Raw genomic sequence first — 26,954 nt, forward strand, 5'->3', positions numbered from 1 at the left:
TGCATCGATACAGCATCATTGGTGCTGCAGTTTCTTTTTTTTTAACAAACAATTTTAATGAGGTTTTTTTGGCATTACAAACAACAACAGTATAAAGACAGTGTACAAAGACTGTCTTTGTACAGTCTTTGTACAGTCAATAAACATAGTGCAAACACCGACACCCGTCCCTCCAAGACCCGCCTATTTAATCCCCTATTCTATGCTACCCTAGCCCCCCCACCCCCCCCCCCCCACCCACCCCCGCCCCTCCCTGCTGACAATTAATTCTCCGCAAAGAAGTCGATGAATGGTTGCCACCTCCGTGCAAACCCGAACTCTGACCCTCTCAAGGCGAACTTAATCTTCTCCAGGCCGAGAAAGCCCGCCATGTCGGTTAACTAGGCCTCTGACTTTGGGGGCTTTAAGTCCCTCCAAGCTAATAATATCTGTCTCCGAGCTACCAGGGAGGCAAAGGCCAGAACATCTGCCTCTTTCTCCTCCTGGACTCCCGGATCTTGCAACACCCCAAAAATCGCCACCTCTGTGATGTGTTGGGTGTTCTGGATCACAAACAGGTCACCAACACTGGAAGTGGTGCAACTCTATTTTATTATAAGGTTAACTATATTAACATACTTGAATTGTGAGTAAATGCAATACCAGCTTTAACTGTTGACCCTTGCCTAGTCCTAACCAGGTGATGCATTCAGCACATGGTGAATGTCTGTGTTGCAGGCTGTGAGCTCTGTGCTCCGAGCTGGCTGCTACTAGAATGAGCGGGAACTCTCCTGTCCCCTGTCTTTATAGTGCGTGTGCTCTCACTGGTGATTGGCTGCGGTGTTGTGTATGCTGATTGGTCCCACTGCATGTCCATCAGTGTATGTGTGTGTGTCTGCACCATAATATACTGGTGTATATTATGACATCCCCCCTTTTATATAAAGAGCATGTGCCTGCGTGACAATAAATATCGTGTAGTGAATGTACCTGACTATGTGTGTGCGTGTTATTTACATGACTATGTACATGAGGCTAATCTATTTACACGGGAAGGTGCCTGGTGCAGAGAAATAGGGGGAGCAATTCTCTGCTCCCACGACGGTTGGGAGAATCCCCTGGCACGCCATTTTTCCCCGTGACTCCGGTCTGACGCCCTCCCGCGATTCACCCAAGCAGCGAGAACGGCCCCATCGAGTTCTGCGCGCCGCAGTCCGGAGAATCGCCCGGGACACCCAAAATGGCGATTCTCCGCTACACCCGCTATTCTCCGGCCCGGATGGGCCGAGCGGTCTGCACAAAATGACGGCTTCCTGCCGCCGCCATCCACACCTGGTCGCTGCCGGCGGGAACGCTGGGGGGGCGGCCTGTGGGGGGGGGGGCGAGGGGGGTTCATTCACCGGGGTAGGACTCAAAAGGGGTCTGGCCCGCGATCGGTGCCCAGACTCTCTGAAGGAGGACCTCCTTTCCTCCGCGCCCCGCAAGATCCATCCAACATATTCTTGCAGGGCGGCCTCGGGAAGGACGGCAACCACGCATGCGCGGGTGATGCCAGTTACGCGGCGCCAGTGCGTCATTTACACGGCGCTGCTTTTACGCGGCGCCAATGCCCGGCGCGCGCTGACGACGCTGCTTTCACGACACGCCCCCCGAGTTTCTCGCGGCCCCAATCCTAGCCCATTTTCGGGCCCTGAGATCGGGGCCGTATCGCGCCGTTGTGAACCTCGACGGCGTTCACGATGGCGTGGGCACTTAGTCGCGGGAGCGGAGAATCGCGCCAGGGTGTCACACCAACAACGAAATAAACATTATGTACAAACTACTGGAATGATGAAACAGGATAACAGAACAGATCAAAGAGTCCAACATTGTAAAACTCGTAAGTCAAGTCTCTGAGGTGGGCGACGAGTTCTGGTTGACCGCCTCAAGGGTGGGTCAGGAGCCACCGGCTGAGGAAAGGGCTGGGCCACGGCAGAGTGTGGAGGTTGCAGAGTATTCGGAATCTCCACATAGTCCAGGTTGGGGACAACAGGAGGGCGTGGAACGAGACGAAGGGCACGCCGATTGCGGCGGCGAATGGAATCATCTGGGAGACGAACCAGGAACGAGCGGGGAGACACCTGCCGAAGAACCACAGCAGTTGCAGACCAGCCACCATCCGGAAGATGGATTTGGACGTTGTCATCTGGCGCCAGAGCAGGGAGATCAGTCGCCCGAGCGTCATGCACCGCCTTGTGTTGGGCACGAGACTGTTGCATCCGCTGAAGGACCGGAACGTGGTCGAGGTCTGGGATGTGAATGGACGGCACCGTGGTCCTGAGGGTGCGACCCATGAGCAGCTGGGCTGGCAACAGGCCCGTGGAGTGTGGGGCCGAACGATAGGCCAGCACGGCGAGGTAGAAGTCGGATCCTGCATCGGCAGCCTTGCAGAGGAACCGTTTGACGATGTGGACGCCCTTTTCCTCTTTGCCATTGGATTGGGGGTGCAGGGGACTGGATGTCACATGCACAAAGTTGTACCTGCTGGTAAAGTTGGACCATTCCTGACTCGCGAAGCAGGGGCCATTGTCCGACATCACAGTGCGTGGGATGCCGTGACATGCAAAGGTCTCCTTGCAGGCACGGATGACTGCCGATGATGTGATGTCATGCAGGTGTACGACCTCCGGGTAGTTCGAAAAATAGTCTACAATCAGAACATTGTCCCTGCCGAGCGGATGGAACAGGTCAACGCCTACCTTAGACCAAGGGGACGTGACCAACTCATGGGGCTGTAGGGTCTCACGTGGTTGGGCCGGCTGGAACCGCTGACAAATGGGGCAGTTGAGCACTGGGCTGGCGATGTCCTCATTGATGCCGGGCCAGTACTCAGGCTCTCCGTCGGCACTTCTCCACGCCAAGATGGCCCTCGTGTAGCTGTTCCAAAACAAGCTGGCGCATTCTGTGCGGGATCACGATGCGGTCCAGCTTCAGGAGGACACCATCGACTACTGCCAGATCATCTCTGATATTGTAGAACTGCGGGCATTGGCCCTTGAGCCACCCATCCGTCATGTGGCGCATGACACGCTGTAGTAGGGGGTCAGCCACAGTCTCGCGGCGAATGTGGAGAAGGCGTTCATCCGTGGCCGGCAGATTGGAGGACGTGAAGGCCACATGGGCGTCAACCTGGCAGACAAACCCCTCTGGGTCACACGGGTTGTTGACTGCCTTGGACAGAGCATCGGCTATGATCAGGTCCTTGCCCGGGGTGTATAGGAGCTGGAAATCATACCACCGGAGTTTAAGCAGAATGCACTGGAGGCGAGGGGTCATATCTTTCAGGTCTTTTTGTATAATGTTGACCAGCGGGCGATGGTCGGTCTCGACAGTGAATTGGGGGAGGCCATACACGTAATCATGAAATTTGTCGACCCCAGTCAACAGGCCCAGGCACTCCTTTTCGATCTGCGCGCAGCGCTGTTCCGTGGGGGTCATGGCACGTGACGCCTATGCAATGGGGGCCCATGATGAGGCCTCATCGCGTTGCAGGAGCACCGCCCCAATGCCGGATTGGCTGGCATCCGTTGAAATTTTTGTTTCCTTCGTGGGATCAAAAAATGCTAATACCAGGGCCGTGGTAAGCTTGGTCTTAAGCTCCTCCAATTCGCGCTCGTGGGCGGGAAGCCATTGGAAGTCTGTCGTCTTCCTGACCAGGTTCCGGAGAGCTGTGGTATGGGAGGCGAGGTTGGGGATGAACTTCTCCAGGAAGTTGACCATGCCCAAAAATCGGAGGACCGCCTTCTTATCGGCTGGCTTCTGCATGGCCGTGATGGCTGCCACCTTGTCTGCATCCGGCCGCACACCCAACCGGGAGATGTCCCCGAGGAACTTGAGTTCCATCTGGCCGAAGGAACATTTGGCTCTGTTGAGGCTAAGGCCTTGGTCCCGTATTTGTTTGAAAACGTGCTGGAGGCGACTGATATGCTCCTGCGGGGTGGTGGACCAAATGATGATGTCGTCAACATAGACGCGCACACCCTCAATGCCCTCCATCGTTTGCTCCATGATCCGGTGGAATACTTGTGATGCCGATATAATCCCAAACGGCATCCTGTTGTAGCAGTATCTGCCAAACGGGGTATTAAAGGTACACAGCTTTCTGCTGGACCTGTCTAGTTGAATTTGCCAGAATCCGTTCGAGGCGTCAAGTTTGGTGAAGATGTTGGCCCGAGCCATCTCGCACGTGATCTCCTCGCGCTTGGGGATAGGGTAATGCTCCCTCATTATGTTGCGATTCAGATCCTTTGGGTCAATGCAGATCCGGAGCTCGCCGGAAGGCTTCTTTACGCACACCATGGAACTGACCCAGTCGGTTGGTTCCGTCACTCTGGAGAGCACTCCTTGGTCCTGCAGCTGCTGCTTGAGGTGGTCCTTGAGGGGTGCTGGGACTCTGCGAGGTGCATGAACCAGAGGCATGGCATCTTGTTTGAGCAGGATTTTGTAAGTGTATGGAAGCGTGCCCACCCCTTCGAAAACGTCGCGGTGCTGGTCGATGATGGCATTGAGTTGCGCCCTGAAGTCCGCATCCTGGAAGGCAGACGTGTCCTCTGGAGAGAGAGAGTGTACTCGTTGAATGAGGTTTCGGAGTTTGCACGCCTGTGTGCCTAGCATAGAGTCCTTCGAGGAGCCCACGATCTCAAAGGGAAGGATGGCTATTCGCGAGTTGTGTGTCACTTCGAGTTGGCATAAACCGGTAGCAGGAATGACGTTGCCATTGTAGTCCACTAGTTGGCAGGTCAACGGAAGAATGGTTGGTTTAACCCCAAGGGTCTGAAAGTCTGACCACGCTAGGAGATTAGCGGAAGCACCAGTGTCCAGGCGGAATCGTGTCTGGGATCGGTTGACCGTCAGGGTGGCACACCACTCGTCGTCTGGATCAATGCTGTGCACCGACAGTGGCTGGTGGTTTTGATTCGGGAACAGCCTATTCTTTGTTATAACAGCGACTCGAAAAGGCTCCCTCGGGTCCTCGGTGTCACTGATCTGCGGGAAGTCGGAATCGGACTCGGTGAACGTGGGTTGAATTGCCCGAACGTTCTTGCGAGGCTGGCTGAAGCGATGCGAATATGCAGGCTGAGCTGCTCGACAGCAGGCAGCATAGTGGCCAAGTCTGCCACATCGTAGGCATTGTTGCGATTTTGCAGGACATTGCTGCTTTAAAATGGGCGGAGCTCCAGTTGCCGCACGTCGTGACGTCAGTACTCTCGTTGTGAGACCATGCATGCACGGTGCGGTCCTGCGTGGTGTGCGCCTGCGCATCACGTTCCTCCACGTCACCGTCCCCTCGTTTGGCGCGTACAAGCACGGGAGGCCGCGAAAAGCACGCAAAATGGCCGCCCTCCTCCAGACTGCAGCCTTGGAGGTGTTCAATTGTTTGGACCCGTTCTGCCTCGTGGGGACATTGCCACGCCGTTTCAGCCGCCTGTATGCGGGAGTACCGGCTGGTGGCATTTTCATGCAGGACACAGGTCTCGATGGCAGTCGCTGGGGTGAGTTGCTTAATTTTGAGGAGCTGCTGACGCAGGGGGTCCGACAGAACACCAAATACGATCTGGTCGCGTAACATGGAGTCGGAGGTGGGCCCATCCTTACCCTGCAAGCGCTGCTGGAACAGGTATCTTTCGAAGCTTTCATTGACCTCTATGCTGAAGTGGGTATCGAATTTGAGGAGAACCGTCTTGTACTTTGTCTTGTCCTCGTCGTCTGCAAATGTGAGGGAGTTGAAGATGTGGATGGCGTGTTGCCCGGCCGTGGAGAGGAGCAGAGCAATCTTCCTGGTGTCCGAGGCGTTCTCCCTGTCCGTGGCTTCGAGGAAGAGCTGGAAGCGCTGTTTAAAAATCTTCCAATTGACCCCGAGATTGCCGGCGATGCGGAGCGGCGGCGGCGGGTTGATGTTCTCCATACTTCAGGATGCCGGAATGCTGATTAGTTGCAGGTGGGTCTCAGAGGTGCTAGTATGCAACCACTCCTTGTACCATGATGTGTTAGGTGTTCTGGATCACAAACAGGTCACCAACACTGGAAGTGGTGCAACTCTATTTTATTGTAAGGTTAACTATATTAACATACATGGTAAATGCAATACCAGCTTTAACTGTTGACCCTTGCCTAGTCCTAATCAGGTGATGCACTCAGGACATGGTGAATGTCTGTGTTGCAGGCTGTGAGCTCTGTGCTCTGAGCTGGCTGCTGCTAGAATGAGCGGGAACTCTCCTGTCCCCTGTCTTTATAGTGCGTGTGCTCTCACTGGTGATTGGCTGCGGTGTTGTGTATGCTGATTGGTCCCACTGCATGTCCATCGGTGTGTGTCTGCACAATGCTATACTGGTGTATATTATGACACTCTGGACTCATTGCCACCCTTGTTTTCAATACTCTGGACATGACGTCCGCAAACCCCTGCCAATATCCCCAAAGTTTTGGACACGCCCAGAACATGTGAACACGGTTCGCTGGTCCTCCTGCACATTTTACACACCTGTCCTCCACCCCAAAGAATCTACTCATCCGGGCCACTGTCATATGGGCCCGATGTACCACCTTGAATTGGATCAAGCTGAGCCTGGCGCATGTTGCGGTCGCGTTGACCTGCTCAACGCGTCTGCCCATAAGCCATCCTCCATCTCACCACCAAGCTCCTCCTCCCACTTACGCCTCAGCTCCTTAGTCTGCGTCTCCTCCACCCCCATTAGTTCTTTGTAGGTGTCCGAGACACTCCCCTCCCCCACCCATCCCCAAGATACTACCTTATCCTGGATTCCCCCTTAGTGGCAGGAGTGGGAAGGATGATAACTGCCTGCGCAGAAAGTCCCACACCTGTAAAGATCTGAAGTTGTTCCCTCTTGCCAACCCAAACTTCTCCCCCAGCTCCCTCAAGCTAGGGAAGCTCCCTTCCTGGATCAGGTCCCATCCTCTCAATTCCCGCCCTTCGCCATACTCAAATCCCCCCATCCAGGCTCCCTGGGGAAAACCGGTGGTTGTCACATATTGGGGACCAAACTGATGCACCCACTGCTCCAAAGTACCTCCTCCACTGACCCCAAATCCTCAAGGCCGCCACCACCACGGGACTGGTGGAATCTCTCGCCGGCGGGAACGGCAGAGGTGCCGTTATCAACGCCCCCAAGCTGGTGCCCCTACATGAAGCTGCCTCCATCTGCTCCCAAACTGACCCCGCCCCCACCACCCACTTCCTTATCATAGCAATATTGGCCGCCCAGTAGTAATTACTGAAGTTTGGCAGGGCAAGCCCCCCCTCCCAGCCAGCGACAGCGGTAGCGCATCCCATCTCCGAAACTCACCCCTGATCTGCTCAACCAACAGGGACAAGTTCAGCTTGTGTAACCGGCCCCAGTCGCGCACCACTTGTATCCCTAGGTACCTAAAACTGGCCCCCACTAACCTAAATGGTAGCTCCCCCAGCCGACCCTCCTGACCTCTTGCCTGGACTACAAACATCTCGCTCTTTGTCATGTTCAGTTTATATCCCAAAAACCGGCCAAATTCCCCCAAAGTCGCCATGATCTCACCCATCCCTGCCCCTGGATCTGTTACATGTAAGAGCAGGTCGTCCGCGTACAGCGAGACCCTATGTTCAACCCCCCCCCCCCCCGAACCAGCCCTTTCCAGCCCCTTGAAGCTCTCAGAGCAATTGCCAGCGGCTCTATAGCTAACGCAAACAGCAGTGAGGAGAGGGGGCATCCCTGTCTTGTCCCGGTGCAGTCTAAAATAGACCGAGGTCGTCCTATTCGTCCTTACACTAGCCACTGGGGCCTGGTACAACAGCCTAACCCAGTCGATAAAGCCTCTATCGAACCCAAATCGTCCCAGCAACTCCCATAAATAGTCCCACTCCACCCGGTCGAACGCCTTTTCCGCATCCATTGCCACAACTACCTCAACCTCCCTACTCTCCGGGGGCATCATAATCACATTGAGCAGCCTTCTTATATACTGTCTGCCCTTAACAAACCCGGTTTGATCCTCCATAATCACATCCGGCACACAATCTTCAATCCTGGAGGCCAAACCTTTGGCCAGCAACTTGGCATCCACATTAAGCAGGGAGATCGGCCTATATGACCCACTTGGCTCCGGGTTCTTGTCCCGCGTCAATATTAACGAAATAGTGGCCTGTGACATTGTCGGGGGCAGCACCCCTCTATCCCTCGCCTCATTGAAAACCTTGACCAACAACGGCCCTAATATCCCCGAGAATCTCTTGTAGAATTCCACCGGATAGCCGTCCGGCCCCGGGGCCTTACCCGCCTGCATTGCCTTCAAGCCCTCTGCTATTTCTTCGGCCCTGATCGGGGCCCCCAGCCCAGCCACCAGCTCCATACCCACCCTTGGGAAGATCAAAAAGTGCCTCACCCCCTCGGGCCCCGTGGGGGGTTCCGAGCGATAAAGTCCGCTATAAAAGTGCCTGAACGCCCTGTTTAGCATAGCCGAATCCCCGACCAGGGCCGGGATTCTCCCCTACCCGGTGGGGCGGGGGAATCCGGCGTAATGGAGTGGCGGGAACGACTCCGGTGTCGTGCCGCCCCAAAGGTGCGGAGGGCCAAGCCCTCACCTTGAGGGGCTAGGCCCGCGCCTGAGTGATTTCCGCCCCGCCGGCTGGCGGGAAAGGCCTTTGGCGCCACGCCAGCCGGCACCGAAAGGACTTCGCAGGGCGACGCATGCGCGGTAGCGTCAGCGGCCCCGCGCATGGGCAGTGGAAGGGGTCTCCCGCCTCCGCCATAGTGAAGTCTATGGCAAGGTGGAAGAAAAAGAGTGCTCCCACGGCACAGGCCCGCCGGCCGATCGGTGGGCCCTGATCACGGGCCAGGCCACCATGGGGACACCCCCCGGGGCCAGATCGCCCCGCGCCCCCCCCCCCCCCATGACCCCAGAGCCCGCCCGCGCCGTCTGCTCCCGCTGGTAAGGTAGGTGGTTCAATCCACGGCGGCTGGCGAGGGTTAACAGCGGCGGGACTTCGGGCCATCGCGGGCCGGAGAATCGCCGAGGGGGGAGCCCGCCAACCGGCGCGGCGCGATTCCCGCCTCCGCCGATTCTCTGGTAGCGGAGAATTCGGGACACGGCGGGGCAAGATTCACGCCAGCCCCCGGCGATTCCCCGACCCGGCAGGGGGTCGGAGAATCGCGCCCCAGATTCCCATCCCCATCGACCACCTTTTCTATTTCCCTGGCCGCCTCCCTGGCCAAATCACAAATTTGATTGAATTCTTTGAGGAGGTAACTAAGTGCGTCGATGAAGGTAGAGCAGTTGATGTCGTATACATGGATTTTAGTAAGGTGTTTGATAAGGTTCCCCATGGTTGGCTCATGAAGAAAGTAAGGAGGTGTGGGACAGAGGGAAATTTGGCCAATTGGATAAGTAACTGGCTATCACATAGGAGACAGAGGGTGGTGGTGGATGGAAAATTTTCAGACTGGAGACCAGTTACCAGCGGTGTACCACAGGGATCAGTGCTGGGTCCTCTGCTATTTGTGATTTTTATCAATGACCTGGAGGAGGGGGCTGAAGGGTGGGTCAGTAAATTTGCTGATGACACCAAGACTGGTGGAGTAATGGATGAGGTGGAGGGCTGTTGTAGGCTGCAAAGAGACATTGATAGGATGCAGAGCTGGGCCGAAAAATGGCAGATGGAGTTTAACCCTGATAAGTGCGAGGTGATTCATTTTAGTCGGACAAATTTGAATGCGGATTACAGGGTCAACGGCAGGGTTCTGAGGAATGTGGAGGAACAGAGAAATCTTGGGGTTCATGTCCACAGATCTCTGAAGGTTGCCACTCAAGTGGATAGAGCCGTGAAGAAGGCCTATAGTGTGTTAGCGTTTATTAACAGGGGGCTTGAGTTTAAGAGCCGCAGGGTTATGTTGCAACTGTACATGACCCTGGTGAGACCACATTTGCAGTATTGTGTGCAGTTCTGGTCACCTCACTATAGGAAGGATGTGGAAGCATTGGAAAGGGTGCAAAGGAGATTTACCAGGATGCTGCCTGGTTTGCAGGATAGGTCTTATGAGGAAAGGCTGAGGGAGCTAGGGCTTTTCTCTTTGGAGCGGAGGAGGATGAGAGGCGACTTAATAGAGGTTTATAAGATAATGAGGGGGATAGATAGAGTGGACGTTCTGAGACTATTTCCTCGGGTGGATGTAGCTGTTACAAGAGGGCATAACTATAAGATTCAGGGTGGGAGATACAGGAGGGATGTCAGAGGTAGGTTCTTTACTCAGAGAGCAGTTAGGGTGTGGAATGGACGGCCTGCTGTGATAGTGGAGTCGGACACTTTAGGAACTTTCAAGCGGTTATTGGATAGGCACATGGAGCACACCAGAATGACAGGGGGCGGGATAGCTTGATCTTGGTTTCGGACAATGCTCGGCATAACATGGAGGGCCGAAGGGCCTGTTCTGTGCTGTACTGTTCTATGTTCTATGTTCCCGCTTCCTAAGCTGCTGTGCCAGCATTCTGCTGGCCTTCTCCCCATGTTCATAAAACGCCCCCCTCGCCTTTCTAGGCTGCTCCACTGCCTTACCTGTGGACAACACCCCGAACCCAGCCTGCAGCCTCCGACATTCTCTTAACAGCTCCGCCCCCGGGGTCGTCGCATACCTCCTGTCTATCTGTAGGATCTCCTCAACCAGTCGGTCCGTCTCTGCCCTATCTGTCCTGTCCCTATGAGCCCGGATCGAAATCAGCTCCCCTCTCTCCACTGCCTTCAGCGCCTCCCAGACCGCCGCTGCTGATACTGCCCCTGTGTCATTGACCTGCAGGTAGTTCTGCATGCACCTCCTCACCCTCTCGCGCATCGCCTTGTCCGCCAACAAGCCCACGTCCAATCTCCATTGCGGGCGCTGGAAGCTCTTCTCACTAACCTGCAGTTCCACCCAATGTGTGTCATGATCCGAAATAGTGATGACCGAATACCCCGTGTCCACCACCCCGCCAGCAAATCCCTGCTCAGAATGAAAAAATCAATCCGGGAATAAACTTTATGAACATGCGAATAAAAAGAAAACTCCCTCCCCGTCGGCTGCCTAAACTTCCATGGGTCACCACCGCCCCCCCCCCCCCCCCCCACCCCCACCTGCTCCATGAACCCTATCAGTTCCTTTGCCATTGCTGGCACCCTCCCCGTTCTCGAACACGACCGGTCCAGGCCGGTGTCGATGACTGTATTACAATCCCCTCCCATCACCAACTTGTGCGAGTCCAGATCAGGTATCTTCCCCAGTACCCTCTTTATGAAGTCTACATCGTCCCAGTTTGCCGTGTACACGTTAACCAAGCCTACCTTCCTCCCTTCCAGCTTAACACTCACCATGACATAACGCCCCCCCCCCCACCGTCCGAGACTATACTGCCCAACTGGAATTGCACCCACTTATTGATTAAAATCGCCACCCCTCTAGTCCTGGTGTCCAGCCCCGAATGAAAGACCTGACTGACCCAACCCTTCCTTAGCCTGACTTGATCCGCCACCTTCAGGTGCGTCTCCTGCAACATCACCACATCCGCCTTCAGAGCCCTCAGATGCATGAACACACGTGCCCTCTTGACCGGCCCATTCAGCCTTCTAACATTCCAGGTGATCAGCCTGGTTGGGGGCACCGCGCCCCCCCCTCTGCCGATCAGCCATCCCCTTTCTTGGACCCGCCCCCAGCCCATGCGCCGCGCCTCCATCGGCCTGCCTCTTGGCAGCCCCCACCCCCAACCTCCTCTCTGTCCCAAAACCTAAGTCCCTCCCTCGTCAGGAGAGTAACTCCCCCTCCCCGCCAGCAACACCACTTTGTAACCTAACCCTTGCCATATATTGAACATGTACACCGCCCCCCCCCCCCCCCCCCCACTGTACTTATGTAGACTAGCTCACCCAGCTATCCTGGTGACACTCGACTCCGGCACCAAGAAGTCTCCCACCTATTGTTCCCTACTCCCCTCCCCCCCCCGCCCATCAAAACCACTTCCCTCCTCAGACCGAGAACGAACAATCACCCAATTACCATAGGAGACAATCCAAAACGAAAAACCCACAAAGAACCCACCCAATAGTGCAAATCAATGTAATAAAAAAGTAAAAAGCTCCCACCAGCCATCCCCACCAAAACACCGAAAACCCATAGAAACCGAATAACTTTTACTTCCCCATCTTCCCCCAAACATAAAAGCAGAAGAAAAACGACAATCAAAATGTATAAACATCACTCAGAAAAGTTACAACTTAAAGCAAAAAGTTCTCAGTTCAGCACCAGCCCTTTCTTCTTGGCAAAGTCCATCGCGTCTTCGGGTGACTCGAAATAATGGTGCTGGTCCTCGTGCATAACCCACAGACGCGCCGGGTATAGCAGCCCAAATTTCACCTTCTTCTTAAACAGGATCTCCTTCACTTGCTTGAAGCCTGCCCTCTTTCTGGCCACCTCCACACTCAGGTCCTGATAGACACGCAATATGCTATTGCCCCATTTGCAGCTCCTAGTATATTTAGCCAACTGGAGAACACACTCCTTATCCAAAAATCTGTGGAACCAGACCACCATCGCCCTTGGGGGGTCCCCCGGCCGTGGCTTCCTCGCCATCGCCCTGTACGCCCTGTCCACCTCCAACGATCAGGAAAAAGCCCCCTCCCCAGAAGCTCCCCAGAAGCTTCTGGAACATACCCGCCTCAAACGCGCCAGCATCAGACCCCTCAGGGAGACTGACAATTCTTAAGTTCTGCCGGCGAGCTCTGTTCTCCAGATCTTCCACCTTCTCCAGCAGCCTCTTCTGCTGATCCTTCAGCATCCCCACCTCTAGTTCGACCACCGTTTGGTGCTCCTCCTGGTCCGCCAACGCTTTCTCCAACTTCTGAATCGTCCGATCCTGGGCATCCAGCCTGCGCTCCAGCTGATCGATCAACTTCTTTATTGGGTCAAGACAGTCCCGTTTCTGTCTGGCAAAGCCCTCCTAGATGACCTGCATCAGCTCCTCCGCCAATGGCTGGGTCGCCGCAGCAAGGGTCTGAACATCAGCCATGTTGTCTTCAGCTGCCACCTCCACCCAGTCCTTGCTTATCCTATTATTTCTTTCTTTTCGGTCCCTTGGGGTTCTCTGTTCCATGCACCACTGTGTGGATTCAGAGCCTTTTCGTCTGCGCCTTCAAAGCCAAAACTCAAAACCATGAAAAAGTAAGGAAAAAAGGTCCAAAAGACCGGCCAGAGCGGGAGCCACCAAACGTGTGACTTACTCCCTCATAGCCACCACCGGAAGTGGTGCTGCAGTTTATAATGATATGTATATAGGTATGCCAGTGAAGGGTTAATTATTACATCTCAGTGTAACTCAAACACTAGAGGGCAACACCAGTTCCCAGTATAAATATCAGACCTCAGGGAATGCTGAGTAGTTAGCAAAGGAGAAGTATTGATCACAGCTCGAGGAGTAGTTTAGATTGGAGAGAGTTAGCACAAGGTCATCATTAATTAATACTAGATTATAGATTACTGTTTAACAGATTCAATCTTACTTTATTAGTAGTTGTAGCTCTGTAGTGTGTTCAAACTTTATTTAATTAATCGTTATTCAATAAATTAGTTTTGCTTCAATCTAAAATCTGGTGGTTTCTGTATCATCAACTCATCAGACCATTCTGGATCACAAGGCAAAGAATAACAATGTAATACCTCAAAGTGTAATATGAAACAGTTCATTATGCAATAAGATGTATTCCCAGTGCTGGCTCCCAGCACTCACCATGATGTTCCTCTGCACTGGCGTACGATGAGTGCCTCAGGTATTTTGGTGGTCGAAGCCCTCATCAAGATTCGGCACCAGCTATGTCTTTATTGGTTTCACCTTCCAATAAAGCGCAGAACCAAGTATTTTCCACTTTGAGAACTATCATATGTACTCTAAGAAAAACACTTTGGCTTGTTATTTATCATCTAGCACAGTCCCAAAATTTTCAGCCACTTTTTTGGAACTTATTCATCATGGCAGATGCTTTAACTTGCACTGAGGGAGTTGTAGACTGACTGAATACAAGTGACCCATGATCATGTGCCAGAACGTAATCATAAAACTGATCTGTTAGAATACACAGGAAGACGGTTTATTTATTGGCTACTTTCACTGAAATAACTGAGAGCTGAAAGAAAAGGAAGTAGAAAGCTCAGGAAAAAGATACAAGCCAAAAGGGCAGATGTGAATGAGATTTTGATAGATCGGGAGATATGAAAATAAGTATTCAAAATGGTGGCATGTGGTATATTTTAAAAATGTACTTGATGCTATTCTGTGTATATATTCAAACTTTTAAATTAATTATGTTTTTTAAAATCTGGTTTTAGCACAAATTTATTAACTTGATTAAAAATACCCCAGTAAATGATGGGCATGTAGTTGACTGGAGAGTATAAATATATATATATATATCAAAATCCTGTATCGTCTATACTCTAAACCTTAGCAATTCTACACACAATGAAAACCATGGGCGGAATTCTCCCCCCCCACGCCGGGTGTGAGAATCGCCCTGGCGCCGCGCGAGTCCCGCCATGCCGTCCCGACGCCCGCACGTGATTCTCCCACCCACCCCCAAACCGGCGCGGCACGAATCACGGCTGGCCACTGGGAGAATCGCCGCTTGCCGTTGGTAATGGGCGAGCGGCGATTCTCCGGCCCGGATGGGCCGAGCGGCCTGCCCAACACGACAGGTTCCCGCCGGCGCCATCCACACCTGGTCGCTGCCGGCGGGAACAGCGCGGGAACGCTGGGGGGGCAGCCTGTGGGGGGGGGGGGGGAGAGGGGGTTTCCTGCACCCGGTGGGGGGAGCTCAAAAGGGGTTTGGCCCGCGATCGGTACCCACCGATCAGCGGGCCGGCCTCTCTGAAGGAGGACCTCCTTTCCTCCGTTGCCCCGCAAGATCGATCCGTCATCTTCTTGCGGGGTGGCCGTGGGGAGGACGGGAACCGCGCATGCGCGGGTTGGCACCAGCCAATGCGCGCATGCGCGGGTGATGTCATTTACGCGGCACCAAGACCCGGCGCACGTAAATGACGCGGCACCGCTCCTAGCCCCCGGGGGCGGGAGAATAGGGGGCTGGGAACGGCCTCCGACACCGGAGTGAAACACTCCGGTTTTCACTACGCCGTCAGGACTTAGTCTCCCGATGGGAGAACTGCGCCCCATATGTAATGCAACACAGCACCATTTGTTGTAATGCCACAGGTATCCTTGAGATCAAACATGTGTAGAGTGATGTAGGAACCACAGACCAAATTATGCTGCCAACTTAATTTAATCTCTCACCAATGAAAATGGGATGGACATATCTAGGTTCTCATCCCACAGCATCTGAAGGCAGTTGTTAAGAACTGGTAATTACGTTATTTGAAATGGATAGTAAAGGTATAATTACAGGGTGTTTGTACTATGTAGGTAAAGAATTGGCTTAAATGCCAAGACACTGGACGCGGTATCTTGGTTAGCACTGCCTCACAGCACCAGTGACCCATGTTCAATTCCAGCCTTGGGTTACTGTCTGTGCGGAGTCTGCAAGTTCTCCCCCTGTCTGTGTGGGTTTCCTCCCACAGTCCAAAGATGTGCAGGTTAAGTGGTTTTACGGGGTTATATGGGTAGGGCAGGGGAGTGGGCCTAGGTAGGGCGCTCTTTCAGAGATTGGTGCAGACTTGATGGGCCGAATGGACTCCTCCTCCACTGTAGAGATTCTGGGCTGGATTCTTGGCATGCCCATGCCAAAATCACATTTGGCACGGCGGCAGAGAATCGACGTTCCCGACCCGATCCCGACCCCGCCGCGCCGGCGATTCATGGGCTCCGGAGATTCACTCGTCCGTCAATCACGCAGCGCGGCTGGGGGGGGGGGGGCATTGCCAGAGGCCCTCCCAGCGATACTCCGATCCCGCGTTTGCGCGGCCGCTTGAGGCCGCCGTGTGCATGCGCGGATTCGGAACCAGACGTGCGGGGGCCCGTATCCGCATCCGCAGCCAAAGCTGCGTGAAGCTCGCCGGGTCCCTGCTAGCCCCCTGCAAGTAAGTGAATAGCTTTTTATTTTTTGCAGCAAACTGGGGAGTGAAACACCAGCGTTTTTACACCGGCATGGGGATAAAGCCCCATTTTTGGAGAATCCAGCCCTCTATGTACCTATCGACTATTCGAGCAAATCATCACTCTCAGGAACAGACTATTATGGATTCACTCTTGGATTTTGGATATTTCCAGTTATTGAGGGCAAATTATTAAGTAGCCCGGTAAAATTTGATGGTGAAAAGTGACAGAGTCACCAGGAAGTGCATAACACCTGGTAAACAAAGATTCACAAAAATGCCATACCACTTTAGAAATAACATCACCTTGGAAAGCAGAATGGGATCACTAAAGTTCAAGATTTTGAATGGGGTAAATGCTGAGAGATTATTTACGCTATTTGGAGAACCTAATAGAGGGGCACAGTCACAGGATACGGAGGGCAATCATTTAGGACTGAGATGAGGAGAAATTACTTCACGCATAGGGTTCTACTCTTTGGAATTCTCTACCCCAGAGGGTTGAGGATACTCCATTATTAAATACATTTGAGGCTGAGCTAGGTTTTGCGTGTCTCAGGGAATCAAGGTATATGGGAATGGATAGGAAAGTGGAGTGAAGCCCAAGATCAGCCATGATCTTTTGGAATGGCGGAGCAGGCTCAGCAGGCCAAAGTAGAACATAGATGGGCAAGAAATTGGAGAGATCCTGTTCCTACTTCTTGTGTTCTTGTGTATTCGCCATCTGGTCAACATTACGCTATGGATCTGAAAGTTGGAATTTAAGCAAGACAATAGAATATAAATTAAAGGTAACAGTTTCTGAGTATGATGAGGATTAGTTGGACAACACATGCAATCGATGGACGTGTTTTGAGGGAAGTGGGCACATAAGAAGAACTTTTATAAATGATCACCGAGAGACAGCGACAATTCTTAGAGCATGCACTTAGGAGAGAGAAACTAGAATATCTTGTAGTGGCTGTTAAATTGAAGGCAGTGGAGCATGACGGTTATAAAGGAGGGAATACACCAACAGTTGAAGAAGCAGAACGGGTATAAGGGGCGAAACTCTCCGGTATCGGCGCGATGTCCGCGACCGGCGCCAAAAAGGGCGCAAATCAGTCGGGCATCGCGTCGCCCCAAAGGTGCGGAATCCTCCGCCCCATGACCGGCCGAGCCCTAACCTTGAGGGGCTAGGCCCGCGCCGGACTGATTTCCGCCCCGCCAGTTGGCGGAAGTGCCCCGCCAGCTGGCGTGGAAATGACATTGCCGGGCGGCGCATGCGCGGGAGCGTAGGGGCCGCTCACGGCATCCCCGCACATGTGCTGTGGAGGGAGTCTCTTCCGCCTCCGCCATGGTGGAGACCGTGGCGAAGGCGGAAGGAAAAGAGTGCCCCCACGGCACAGGCCCGCCCGCGGATCGGTGGGCCCCGATCGCGGGCCAGGCCACCGTGGGGGCACCCCCCGGGGCCAGATCGCCCCGCGCCCCCCCCGGAGCCCGCACACTCCGCCTTGTCCCACCGGTAAGGTAGGAGGTTTAATCCACGCCGGCGGGACAGGCATTCTAGCAGCGGGACTTCGGCCCATCCGGGCCAGAGAATCGCGGGGGGGGGCCCGCCAACAGGCGCGGCGTGATTCCCGCCCCCGCCGAATCTCCGGTGCCGGAGAATTCGTCAACCGGCAGGGGCGGGATTCACGCCAGCCCCGGCGATTCTCCGACCCGGCGGGGGGTCGGAGAATCTCGCCCAAGATTTGAGAACAACACCAAGATGATGTCGAGTACCATGAAAGTTAGAGAGCCATGATTGCTGAGAGTTGTAAAACATGAATCCTGAAGAAGAAGATGGAAAATTATTAGCTGTTCCAAATCGGCTGGATCTTTAGAGAATCAGAGAGAAATTTCCTAGGTTTTTTTTCTAAATTGGTCACCGTTCGTTTTCCTCTTTTTGGTCCCTCCTGAGCAATTACATGATTCGGGGTGAGTCAGTGGTGTTCATGGTTCCACAATGTCTGGTTGCAACAGGTTTAATAGGTCGATTGTTCTATTCCTAGCCTTTATTTCTTTTTGTATGGGACATTTTCATTCTGGTAAAATTAAAAAACGTCAAAAATAACATTTAAAATTTTGCTTTGCTGTAATTATTACGCTGTTACAAATAGCTGAAGAAGAGACAGAGTATACTCTGTAGCGTGAGACAACCTTCGGTCTTTGAAGCAAAAAGAAAAATCTACAGTTTTGAATTCTCAAATTTCTTTTATGTTTAATTTGTTATACCTACAGGGGAGTTGTTAATAATGTCTTTAGCTTGGGCACAATACTTTTGCTCTGTTAATTGTTTGAGATCTCCATGACAATGTTTTGGGGACTTTAAAAAAAAACATGGACTATTGCTGTCGCTGCCTCCTGCCTATTGGACCTGTCGTTTTCCAATTATATTTTTGGCAGAAACCAGATTGTTTGGACTGCTCAAAATAAAAATAGTGAAAGTGAAAAAAATGTTGTTAGTGAAAAAAGTCTCAAATATGAAACAGAAGTTACAGATACAAACTGCATATAAATTCCTTCATGATGAACCTGGGCACAACAAATATTTATTCCCTTTTTAAGCATGAGCCCAAATCATTTCTATCTACATGAGCACTCTTGCTAATACTTTTGGAGCTTTTCTGCTTAAACCTATCCCATTTCTTGGCCATCTATGTACTATTGAAAAGCTGTGTAAGCACATTGCAATTGGGAAAGGCACGCTGGTGAAAATATTCTGTCAAAGTAAAGGGTCCCTAAAGTTTTTTGCAAACTCTTTCCAAAATCTGAAAGCAGTATTATACTTTTCTTGGACAGTGTGACATAATGTAATAGTAACAAATGTTTATGAGTGAGTAGTACCGTTACAATTTATAATTGTAAGGATTTACAATGAAAGGGTCTCAACTAACTGTTGCATTTTCCAGCTATTACTTCATGAGGAATCTCCCCAAAGTTCCAGAAAACTATGGCAACAAGAGCATTAACAGAAGCATCCAATATTACACTATTATTACTTAGCTTGCAGGTTCTATAAGTCTGAAGTGTAATAAAGCAGTTATTTGCAGAATGTCCTTGCAACCAAATATATTTAACATTTTCACAAGAATGTTAGACATAACTGAAATCAGTTGATGGAGGAAAAGGGTTGTTTTATGAAGTAGTGGGCTTGGACCAATGTATGAAAATAGAATATTATGCATTAAACCTGGCGGCAGAGGATTTCAGAGTACATAGCCACCTTTCTTCGAAAAGCAGGGCTGCAGCACTTGCTATGCCTTTGCTCGCAAACATTACATTAGGAGAATAATAGACACATTTTTCCTTTACTTCAGAACCCTGGAAATATGTCTAGCCCTGGCTAATGAAATAAAAGTCCCCTAAACTTTTCCTAGCTGTAATGGACTAAGCGCAGTGCTACTGACCTAATGTAACCCTACAGCATAGATCTCGCCACAATGTGATGTAAATGGGAGGCAGATTTTGATACTACAACTTGGAGGTTATAAAATGCCTGGAGTGAAAAATAGGGATGGTGCTTCTGGCACCCAATTTCCTGGGGGATGAAGGAGGGGTGGGGGGTGGGGGGGGGGGTCATAAAATTGGGCATCAGGCCACCAACATTGTCCCTGCAACCTATCCCCCCATCAGCCTCAATGCAATTTGACAAGGGGGTGTTGGGCAGGCAACCCGTCGTTTAGGCCAATTGAAGCCCTTGCATGGTAAATTAATGACCAGTTTTACCCAGGCGGAAGGGAGGCCTGCTCCAGCGTCCAGCCCGTCAGGTGAAACCAAGCAGAATGCTGGTCAAGCAAGGAGGGGTTCCTCTTTTTCAGGCCCTCTGTGCTCATTGGAGGTACCCCCCAGGGTCTTCACCACCACCTCCCGTGTTTCCCCACTCCACTGACCATTCCACACTGACTCCTCACCCATGACCAGCCTCACCCCGTCGAGTCCCTTGGAATTACCTTCAAGTTCAGCTCCATCGCAGCTCATTTATTTTAGGGTCCAATCAACTTAATAGAACAACAGAAACAAACTCATGGACAGATTTAAAGGAGCCACTCCTGGTAGGGGCACTGCCCAAAAATAACAAAGAACAACGGAAATTTATCAACATCAAATCATAATGTGAAAGAGGGGTCGATAAAGCAATCCAACCCCTATCGTGCCCAGAGGAATTGGAAGGCCTCGAGAGTGCCAGTGGTCACCACATGCTCCCTCTCCAGTGACCCCCAGCCGCGAATTTGCCACGGAAGAGGGACAGGCAGTCCGGCCGGACGACCCCCCTCAGTCGCCCGCTGCTTGGACCTGTTAATGGCAAATTTCGCCAGCCCTAGGATCAGGTTCATGAGGAGGTCCTCTGCCTTTCTCGTCCCTTTCTGCACCGGATGCCCATAGATCAGGGGCGAAATTCTCCGACACCCCCGCCGGGTCGGAGAATCAGCGGGGGCTGGCATGAATCCCGCCCCCGCCGGTTGCCGAATTCTCTGGCACCGGAGATTCGGCGGGGTCGGGAATCACGCCGCGCAGGTTGGCGGCCCCCCCCCCCCCCGCGATTCTCCAGCCCGGATGGGCCGATGTCCTGCCGCTAAATTGCCTGTCCCGCCGGCGTAGATTAAACCACTCACCTTACCGGCGGGGCAAGGCAGCGCGGGCGGGCTCCGGGGTCCTGGGGGGGGCGCGCGGGGTGATCTGGCCCCGGGGGGTGCCCCCACGGTGGCCTGGCCCACGATCGGGGCCCACCGATCGGTGGGCGGGCCTGTGCCGTGGGGGCACTCTTTCCCTTCCGCCTTCGCCACGGTCTCCACCATGGCGGAGGCGGAAGAGACTCCTTCCACTGCGCATGCGCGGGAATGCCGTCAGCGGCCGCTAACGCTCCCGCGCATGCGCCGCCCGGAGATGTCATTTCCGCGCCAGCTGGCGGGGCACCAAAGGCCTTTTCCGCCAGCTGGCGGGGCGGAAATTCGTCCGGCGCGGGCCTAGCCCCTTAAGGTTGGGGCTCGGCCCCCAAAGATGCGGAGCATTCCGCACCTTTGGGGCGGCGCGATGCCCAACTGATTTGCACCGTTTTGGGCGCCAGTCGGCGGACATCGCGCCGATACCGGAGAAATTCGCCCCAGGGGTGGGATTCTCCGACCCCCCGCCGGGTTGGAGAATCGCCAGTGGGTGGCGTGAATCCCGCCCCCACCAGCTGCCGTATTTTCCGGCGCCGGGATTTTGGCGGGGGCGGGAATTGCGCCGTGCCGGTCGGCGGCCACTGGCAGCTGGCCCCCCCCCCCCGGTGATTCTTCGGCCCGCAATGGGCCGAGTGGCCACCGTTTTCGGTGGGACCTGGCTCCACAGGAGGCCTGCAGAGTCCTCGGGGGGTGGCGCAGTGGATCTGGCCCCGGGGGGTGCCCCCACGGTGGCCTGGGAAAGGGTTGGCCCACTGAAGGATAGGCAAGGGAATCTATGTGTGGAGCCAGAGGAAATGGGCGAGGTACTAAATGAATACTTTGCATCAGTATTCACCAAAGAGAAGAAATTGGTAGATGTTGAGTCTGGAGAAGGGTGTGTAGATAGCCTGGGTCATATTGAGATCCAAAAAGACGAGGTGTTGGGTGTCTTAAAAAATATTAAGGTAGATAAGTCCCCAGGGCCTGATGGGATCTACCCCAGAATACTGAAGGAGGCTGGAGAGGAAATTGCTGAGGCCTTGACAGAAATCTTTGGATCCTCGCTGTCTTCAGGGGAAGTCCCGGAGGACTGGAGAATAGCCAATGTTGTTCCTCTGTTTAAGAAGGGTAGCAAGGATAATCCAGGGAACTACAGGCCGGTGAGCCTTACTTCAGTGGTAGGGAAATTACTGGAGAGAATTCTTCAAGACAGGATCTACTCCCATTTGGAAGCAAATGGACGTATTAGTGAGAGGCAGCACGGTTATGTGAATGTCGTGTCTCACTAACTTGATAGAGTTTTTTGAGGAGGTCACTAAGATGATTGATGCAGGTAGGGCAGTGGATGTTGTCTATATGGACTTCAGTAAGGCCTTTGACAAGGTCCCTCATGGTAGACTAGTACAAAAGGTGAAGTCACACGGGATCAGGGGTGAGCTGGCAAGGTGGATACAGAACTGGCTAGGCCATAGAAGGCAGAGAGTAGCAATGGAAGGATGCTTTCCTAATTGGAGGGCTGTGACCAGTGGTGTTCCACAGGGATCAGTGCTGGGACCTTTGCTCTTTGTAGTATATATAAATGATTTGGAGGAAAATGTAACTGGTCTGATTAGTAAGTTTGCAGACGACACAAAGGTTGGTGGAATTGCGGATAGCGATGAGGACTGTCGGAGGATACAGCAGGATTTAGATTGTTTAGAGACTTGGGCGGAGAGATGTCAGATGGAGTTTAATCCGGACAAATGTGAGGTAATGCATTTTGGAAGGCCTAATGCAGGTAGGGAATATACAGTGAATGGTAGAACCCTCAAGAGTATTGAAAGTCAAAGAGATCTAGGTGTACAGGTCCACAGGTCATTGAAAGGGGCAACACAGGTGGAGAAGGTAGTCAAGAAGGCATACGGCATGCTTGCCTTCATTGGCCGGGGCATTGAGTATAAGAATTGGCAAGTCACGTTGCAGCTGTATAGAACCTTAGTTAGGCCACACTTGGAGTATAGTGTTCAATTCTGGTCGCCACACTACCAGAAGGATGTGGAGGCTTTAGAGAGGGTGCAGACGAGGTTTACCAGAATGTTGCCTGGTATGGAGGGCATTAGCTATGAGGAGCGGTTGAATAAACTCGGTTTAGAGTAGATGTACGAGGCAAGTTTTTTACGCAGAGGGTAGTGGGTGCCTGGAACTCGCTACCGGAGGAGGTGGTGGAAGCAGGGATGATAGTGAGGATTCCGCACCTTCGGGTCGGCCTAACGCCGGAGTGGCCCACCCCGCCGGTTCGCGGAGAATCCCACCCCAGGAGCGTGGGGCTGAAGTACAAACAAAATTTCAATAAAAGGGAGTGCAATCTAGGACATTCAACATAGACATAGCTGACGGACTCCAGAAGACCGCAAAATTGGCACAGCTCTCACTTTCCTTGGTCCCTGCAGTTCCAGCATTGACTGATAATCCCATATTTGATTGGTCAGCAGCTCTTGGAGTCATGACTCTCTCCACGATGGTGATGGAGGTGTTTCCTTTAGCCAATTAACAGCACTGGTAATATGGCCCCTGCATAAAATGTAGTCGCTGGTATAGAGTCGTACTGGGTGTGGGGGGGTAGTGTTGGACCAATGGGGGGGGGGGGGGTGGGGGAGGAGGACCAGAAGGAGGTTGGAAGGGGAGTCGGACCGAGGGTGGACAGGGGGAGTCTGACTGGGAGGACTCTTCCCTTTCCACCCCCCCTCGTCCGACACCCCCTGCCTGTCCTCTTACCCCCCCCCCCCGCCCCCCTCATCCCAGTCCAATGACCGCTGCCTCCTCTCAGTATGATACCTCCACCCACCCCGTGCTCCTCCCGGTCCAACATCTTCCTGCCCGTCCTCCTCCTCTCAGTCCAACACCCCCTCCACCCTCCTCCCTGTCCTCCTCCCTCGCCTAGTTTAACTGGATGGTCGGGGGAGCCAGACTGTGAAGATGGTGTGAGGGAGCCAGACTAGGAGGAGCCAGACTGATCGGAAGGTGAGAGCCAAACTGGGAGGGGGGGTGTGGGAAGCTGGACTGAGTGAAGGGTGAGAGGGTGCCGAACCGGGAAGAGGAGGGGAGGAAGGTTTGGACTGGTGGGGGGAGGTTGGTGATCCCCTGGGGTGGACCATATAAGGCTCGATCTGGGTGTTTGAAATAGTGGCCTAGATTCTCACCTGCCGGTAGCAGAATTCCCAATCTGACAGAGATTCAGCGTCGGGCAAAAAGCAGGATCGATGCCCATTCCCATTCTCTAGTCCCCCACTGACAGTGGTATCGAGGTTCACGCCCCATGCCAACGGGGAGATGCAAATGGGTCAATTTGACCCATTTGCATCCTATTAACGGGCTTGGCACCAGATTATCCAAGCCCGCGTGAGTATCCTGGCCCAGGATTCATGTGGTCGGGAAATGGTACAGATATTTCCCAGCGTGGCTATAATGCAGTGGACCTCGCAGTGTGCCGGTGGGGTAGTTCTCTAAGGGAGTTGCCCGAAAAGTTCATCCTTATGGGGAGGGCCGCCCACCCATCCCCACAATGCAAATCCTGCTCAACCCTCTCACCAGAAATCCCCACACAAGAGAGACCCCCACCAGAGACACCACCTCATAAGAGAGACCCTCCCCAGAAATCCCCGCATATGTTCCTGCCCTTCCTGGACTGAACCTGATCAAATCATCAGCGAGGGTCTCGGAAGATCACTTTCTGAAATCCCGCTGGTGCCAACCCCATTTCTGGCCTCCCGCAATATTTTATGGCCATTACAGGATTTGATCCACTGCTAATAGGCCCATTAAATCCCACCCCGTGTCAACAACAAATGTTCTAAGGTCAAATTTTTTTTTTTTCCCCAGCAATCAGCCATACTTTCCTGGCTCCTCAGCGTCGCATTTGGGGGGAGCCCCAATGATGTATTGGTGAATCCCTCTTGGAGGTTCCCCTGGACAATTGTGCTGGACTGGGAAGCATCTGACCAAGTGATTTAATTCATTAACTTCAGATGATTCTGCCAGTTTTACCCTCATTGCTCTCTGAAGGAGTTAGAAGGAACAAAAGCACCTCTAACTTCAGAGTTAACGGGTCGGAATTATCTATTTGGGAGTCTATGTTCTCCTGCCGGAGATGAATCGCCACTGATTTCTACTCGGGCAGGGAGCAAAATCCAGAGGTGATTCCCTACCCCTTTCCATGCGGATTTATGCATGACAGAGTTTCACACGGGCACGAATTACTACTGCTTTTTAAAAACTGGAAGCAGATGCCATGACCTCCGAGAGGGATGAAGGAGGTGAGCACCACTGTCTCCACTGAACCCCAGGGAATCCCAGAGGACGGAGCCTGCTGGCCAACTCCAAAGGGTGGGTAATTGGTGGGGGGGTGGGAGGGTTGCGGTTGAGGGGGTAGAGGTTCGGGGACTTGCGGGACAGGGGTCAAGGCTGGTATGTTGGTCCTGAAGCCTGCTGCGTGTGTTGTATTGAAAGCCTTAGATCTCTGTCAGTCTGCTGCCTGTGTTTATAACGTTCTGAGAGGGCTGTGATAGTCAGCTGATTGTGGCATTGGGCTGGTTTTACACAGGGCTAAATCGCTGGCTTTTAAAGCAGACCAAGGCAGGCCAGCAGCACGGTTCGATTCCCGTACCAGCCTCCCCGAACAGGCACCGGAATGTGGCGACTCGGTGCTTTTCACAGTAACTTCATTTGAAGCCTACTTGTGACAATAAGCGATTTTCATTTCATTTTCATAGTGCGGCTGTGGGTGCAGGGCACAAGAGTTGGGGGGAAGGGTGCTATGAGAGTGAAGGAGGCAGGCCTAATGAGCTGGGTGGATGAAATCCTGAAATAGAAGTCAACACGGTTCCCAACTTGGGGAGGGCATGTGAAAAAATGTAATTGCGTGGCTGTCCAGAGTCTTAAGTGTAAAAGTCTGACAGCAATGATATCTCGGAATTATGCAGTCTGACTGAGTGCCTATTAGCCTTGCTAACCCTTATGCAGAAAGTAATTGTGCCCTCTAACATTCTTCAGACTCATGCTTGTCAAACTAATTGGCGGCACTATGGCACAGTGGTTCACACTGCTGCCTCACAGCGCCAGGGACCTGGGTTCGATTCCCGCCTTGGGTGACTGTCTGTGTGTAGTTTGCACATTCTCCACGTGTCTGCTTGGGTTTCCTCCGGTGCTCCAGTTTCCTCCCACAGTCCAAAGATGCGCAGGTTAGGTGGATTGGCCATACTAAAGTTGTCCTTCGTGTCCAGGGATATGTGGAGTAAGTGTGTTTACGGGGTTGCAGGGATAGGTTGGGAGCCTGGTTTGGGTGCACGTTCAGAGTACCAGTACAGTCTCGATGGGCCATTTGGCCTCCTTCTGCACTGTAGGGTGATGTGTTGGGTGCTCTGGATCCGTGGAACACATACAGGCCATCAACACTTAAAATCGTGCAACACTATTTTATTAAAGTTAGAAACTGTTGAACATACTTTCACTGTGGGTTAACACGATGTTAGATTAAGCTAAAGACCTATGCCTGTCCGAACCAGTCTATGCACTCAGCACATGGTGAGGATCTGTGCTGTAAGCTGTAAGCTCTGTCCTTGTAGGAGGCTGCATCCCGAATGAGCGGGAACTCTGATGCCCCCTGTCTTTATAGTGCGTGTGCTCTAACTGGTGATTGGCTGCGGTGTTGGGTGTGTTGATTGGTCTTGCTGTGTGTCCATCAGTGTGTGCGTATCTGCACCATGATATACTGGTGTATATTATGACATAGGGATTCTGTGATTCAATGATCAAGTGTTAGCCCATAACAATGTCAGCTGTCCATAGTCTCAAAATCAAGGATTCCCCTTTTAGTTATTTGAAAAACCTCATTTCAGTTTTGTTTTCACGTCAGTCCAATGTTCCTAATCTACAGGCACCCGGTGCGGAGAGGGGTGGGGAGGACAGAGGACCTCCTCGTGAACCTGTTCGTGGGCCTGGCCAAACCTGCTATTTACTGGTCCAGGCAGCGGGCAACTGAGGGGTCGTCTTACTTGACTGTCTGCTCCTCTACTGCAGCTACATTCATAGTTGGGTATCCCTGGAGAGGGAGCGTGCGGTGTCCACAGGCACCATCGAGGCCTTCTGTTCCACTGGGCACCACAGGGACTGGGGTACCTTATTGTCCCTTTTAATCACATTTTACTTTGATGTTTTTAAGTTTCATTTGTGATTTGTTCCAGTT

At 52.8% G+C, this 26,954-nt stretch overlaps 1 protein-coding gene across 11 annotated transcripts in view; it reads left to right on the plus strand.

Annotated features, from left to right (window-relative positions):
* Positions 1-26,954, plus strand: part of eya4 (EYA transcriptional coactivator and phosphatase 4) — a 758,447-nt gene that overhangs the window by 283,784 nt on the left and 447,709 nt on the right. The window lies entirely within an intron of this gene.

Source organism: Scyliorhinus torazame, chromosome 4, assembly GCF_047496885.1.
Source record: "Scyliorhinus torazame isolate Kashiwa2021f chromosome 4, sScyTor2.1, whole genome shotgun sequence".
Taxonomy (NCBI): Eukaryota; Metazoa; Chordata; class Chondrichthyes; order Carcharhiniformes; family Scyliorhinidae; genus Scyliorhinus; species Scyliorhinus torazame.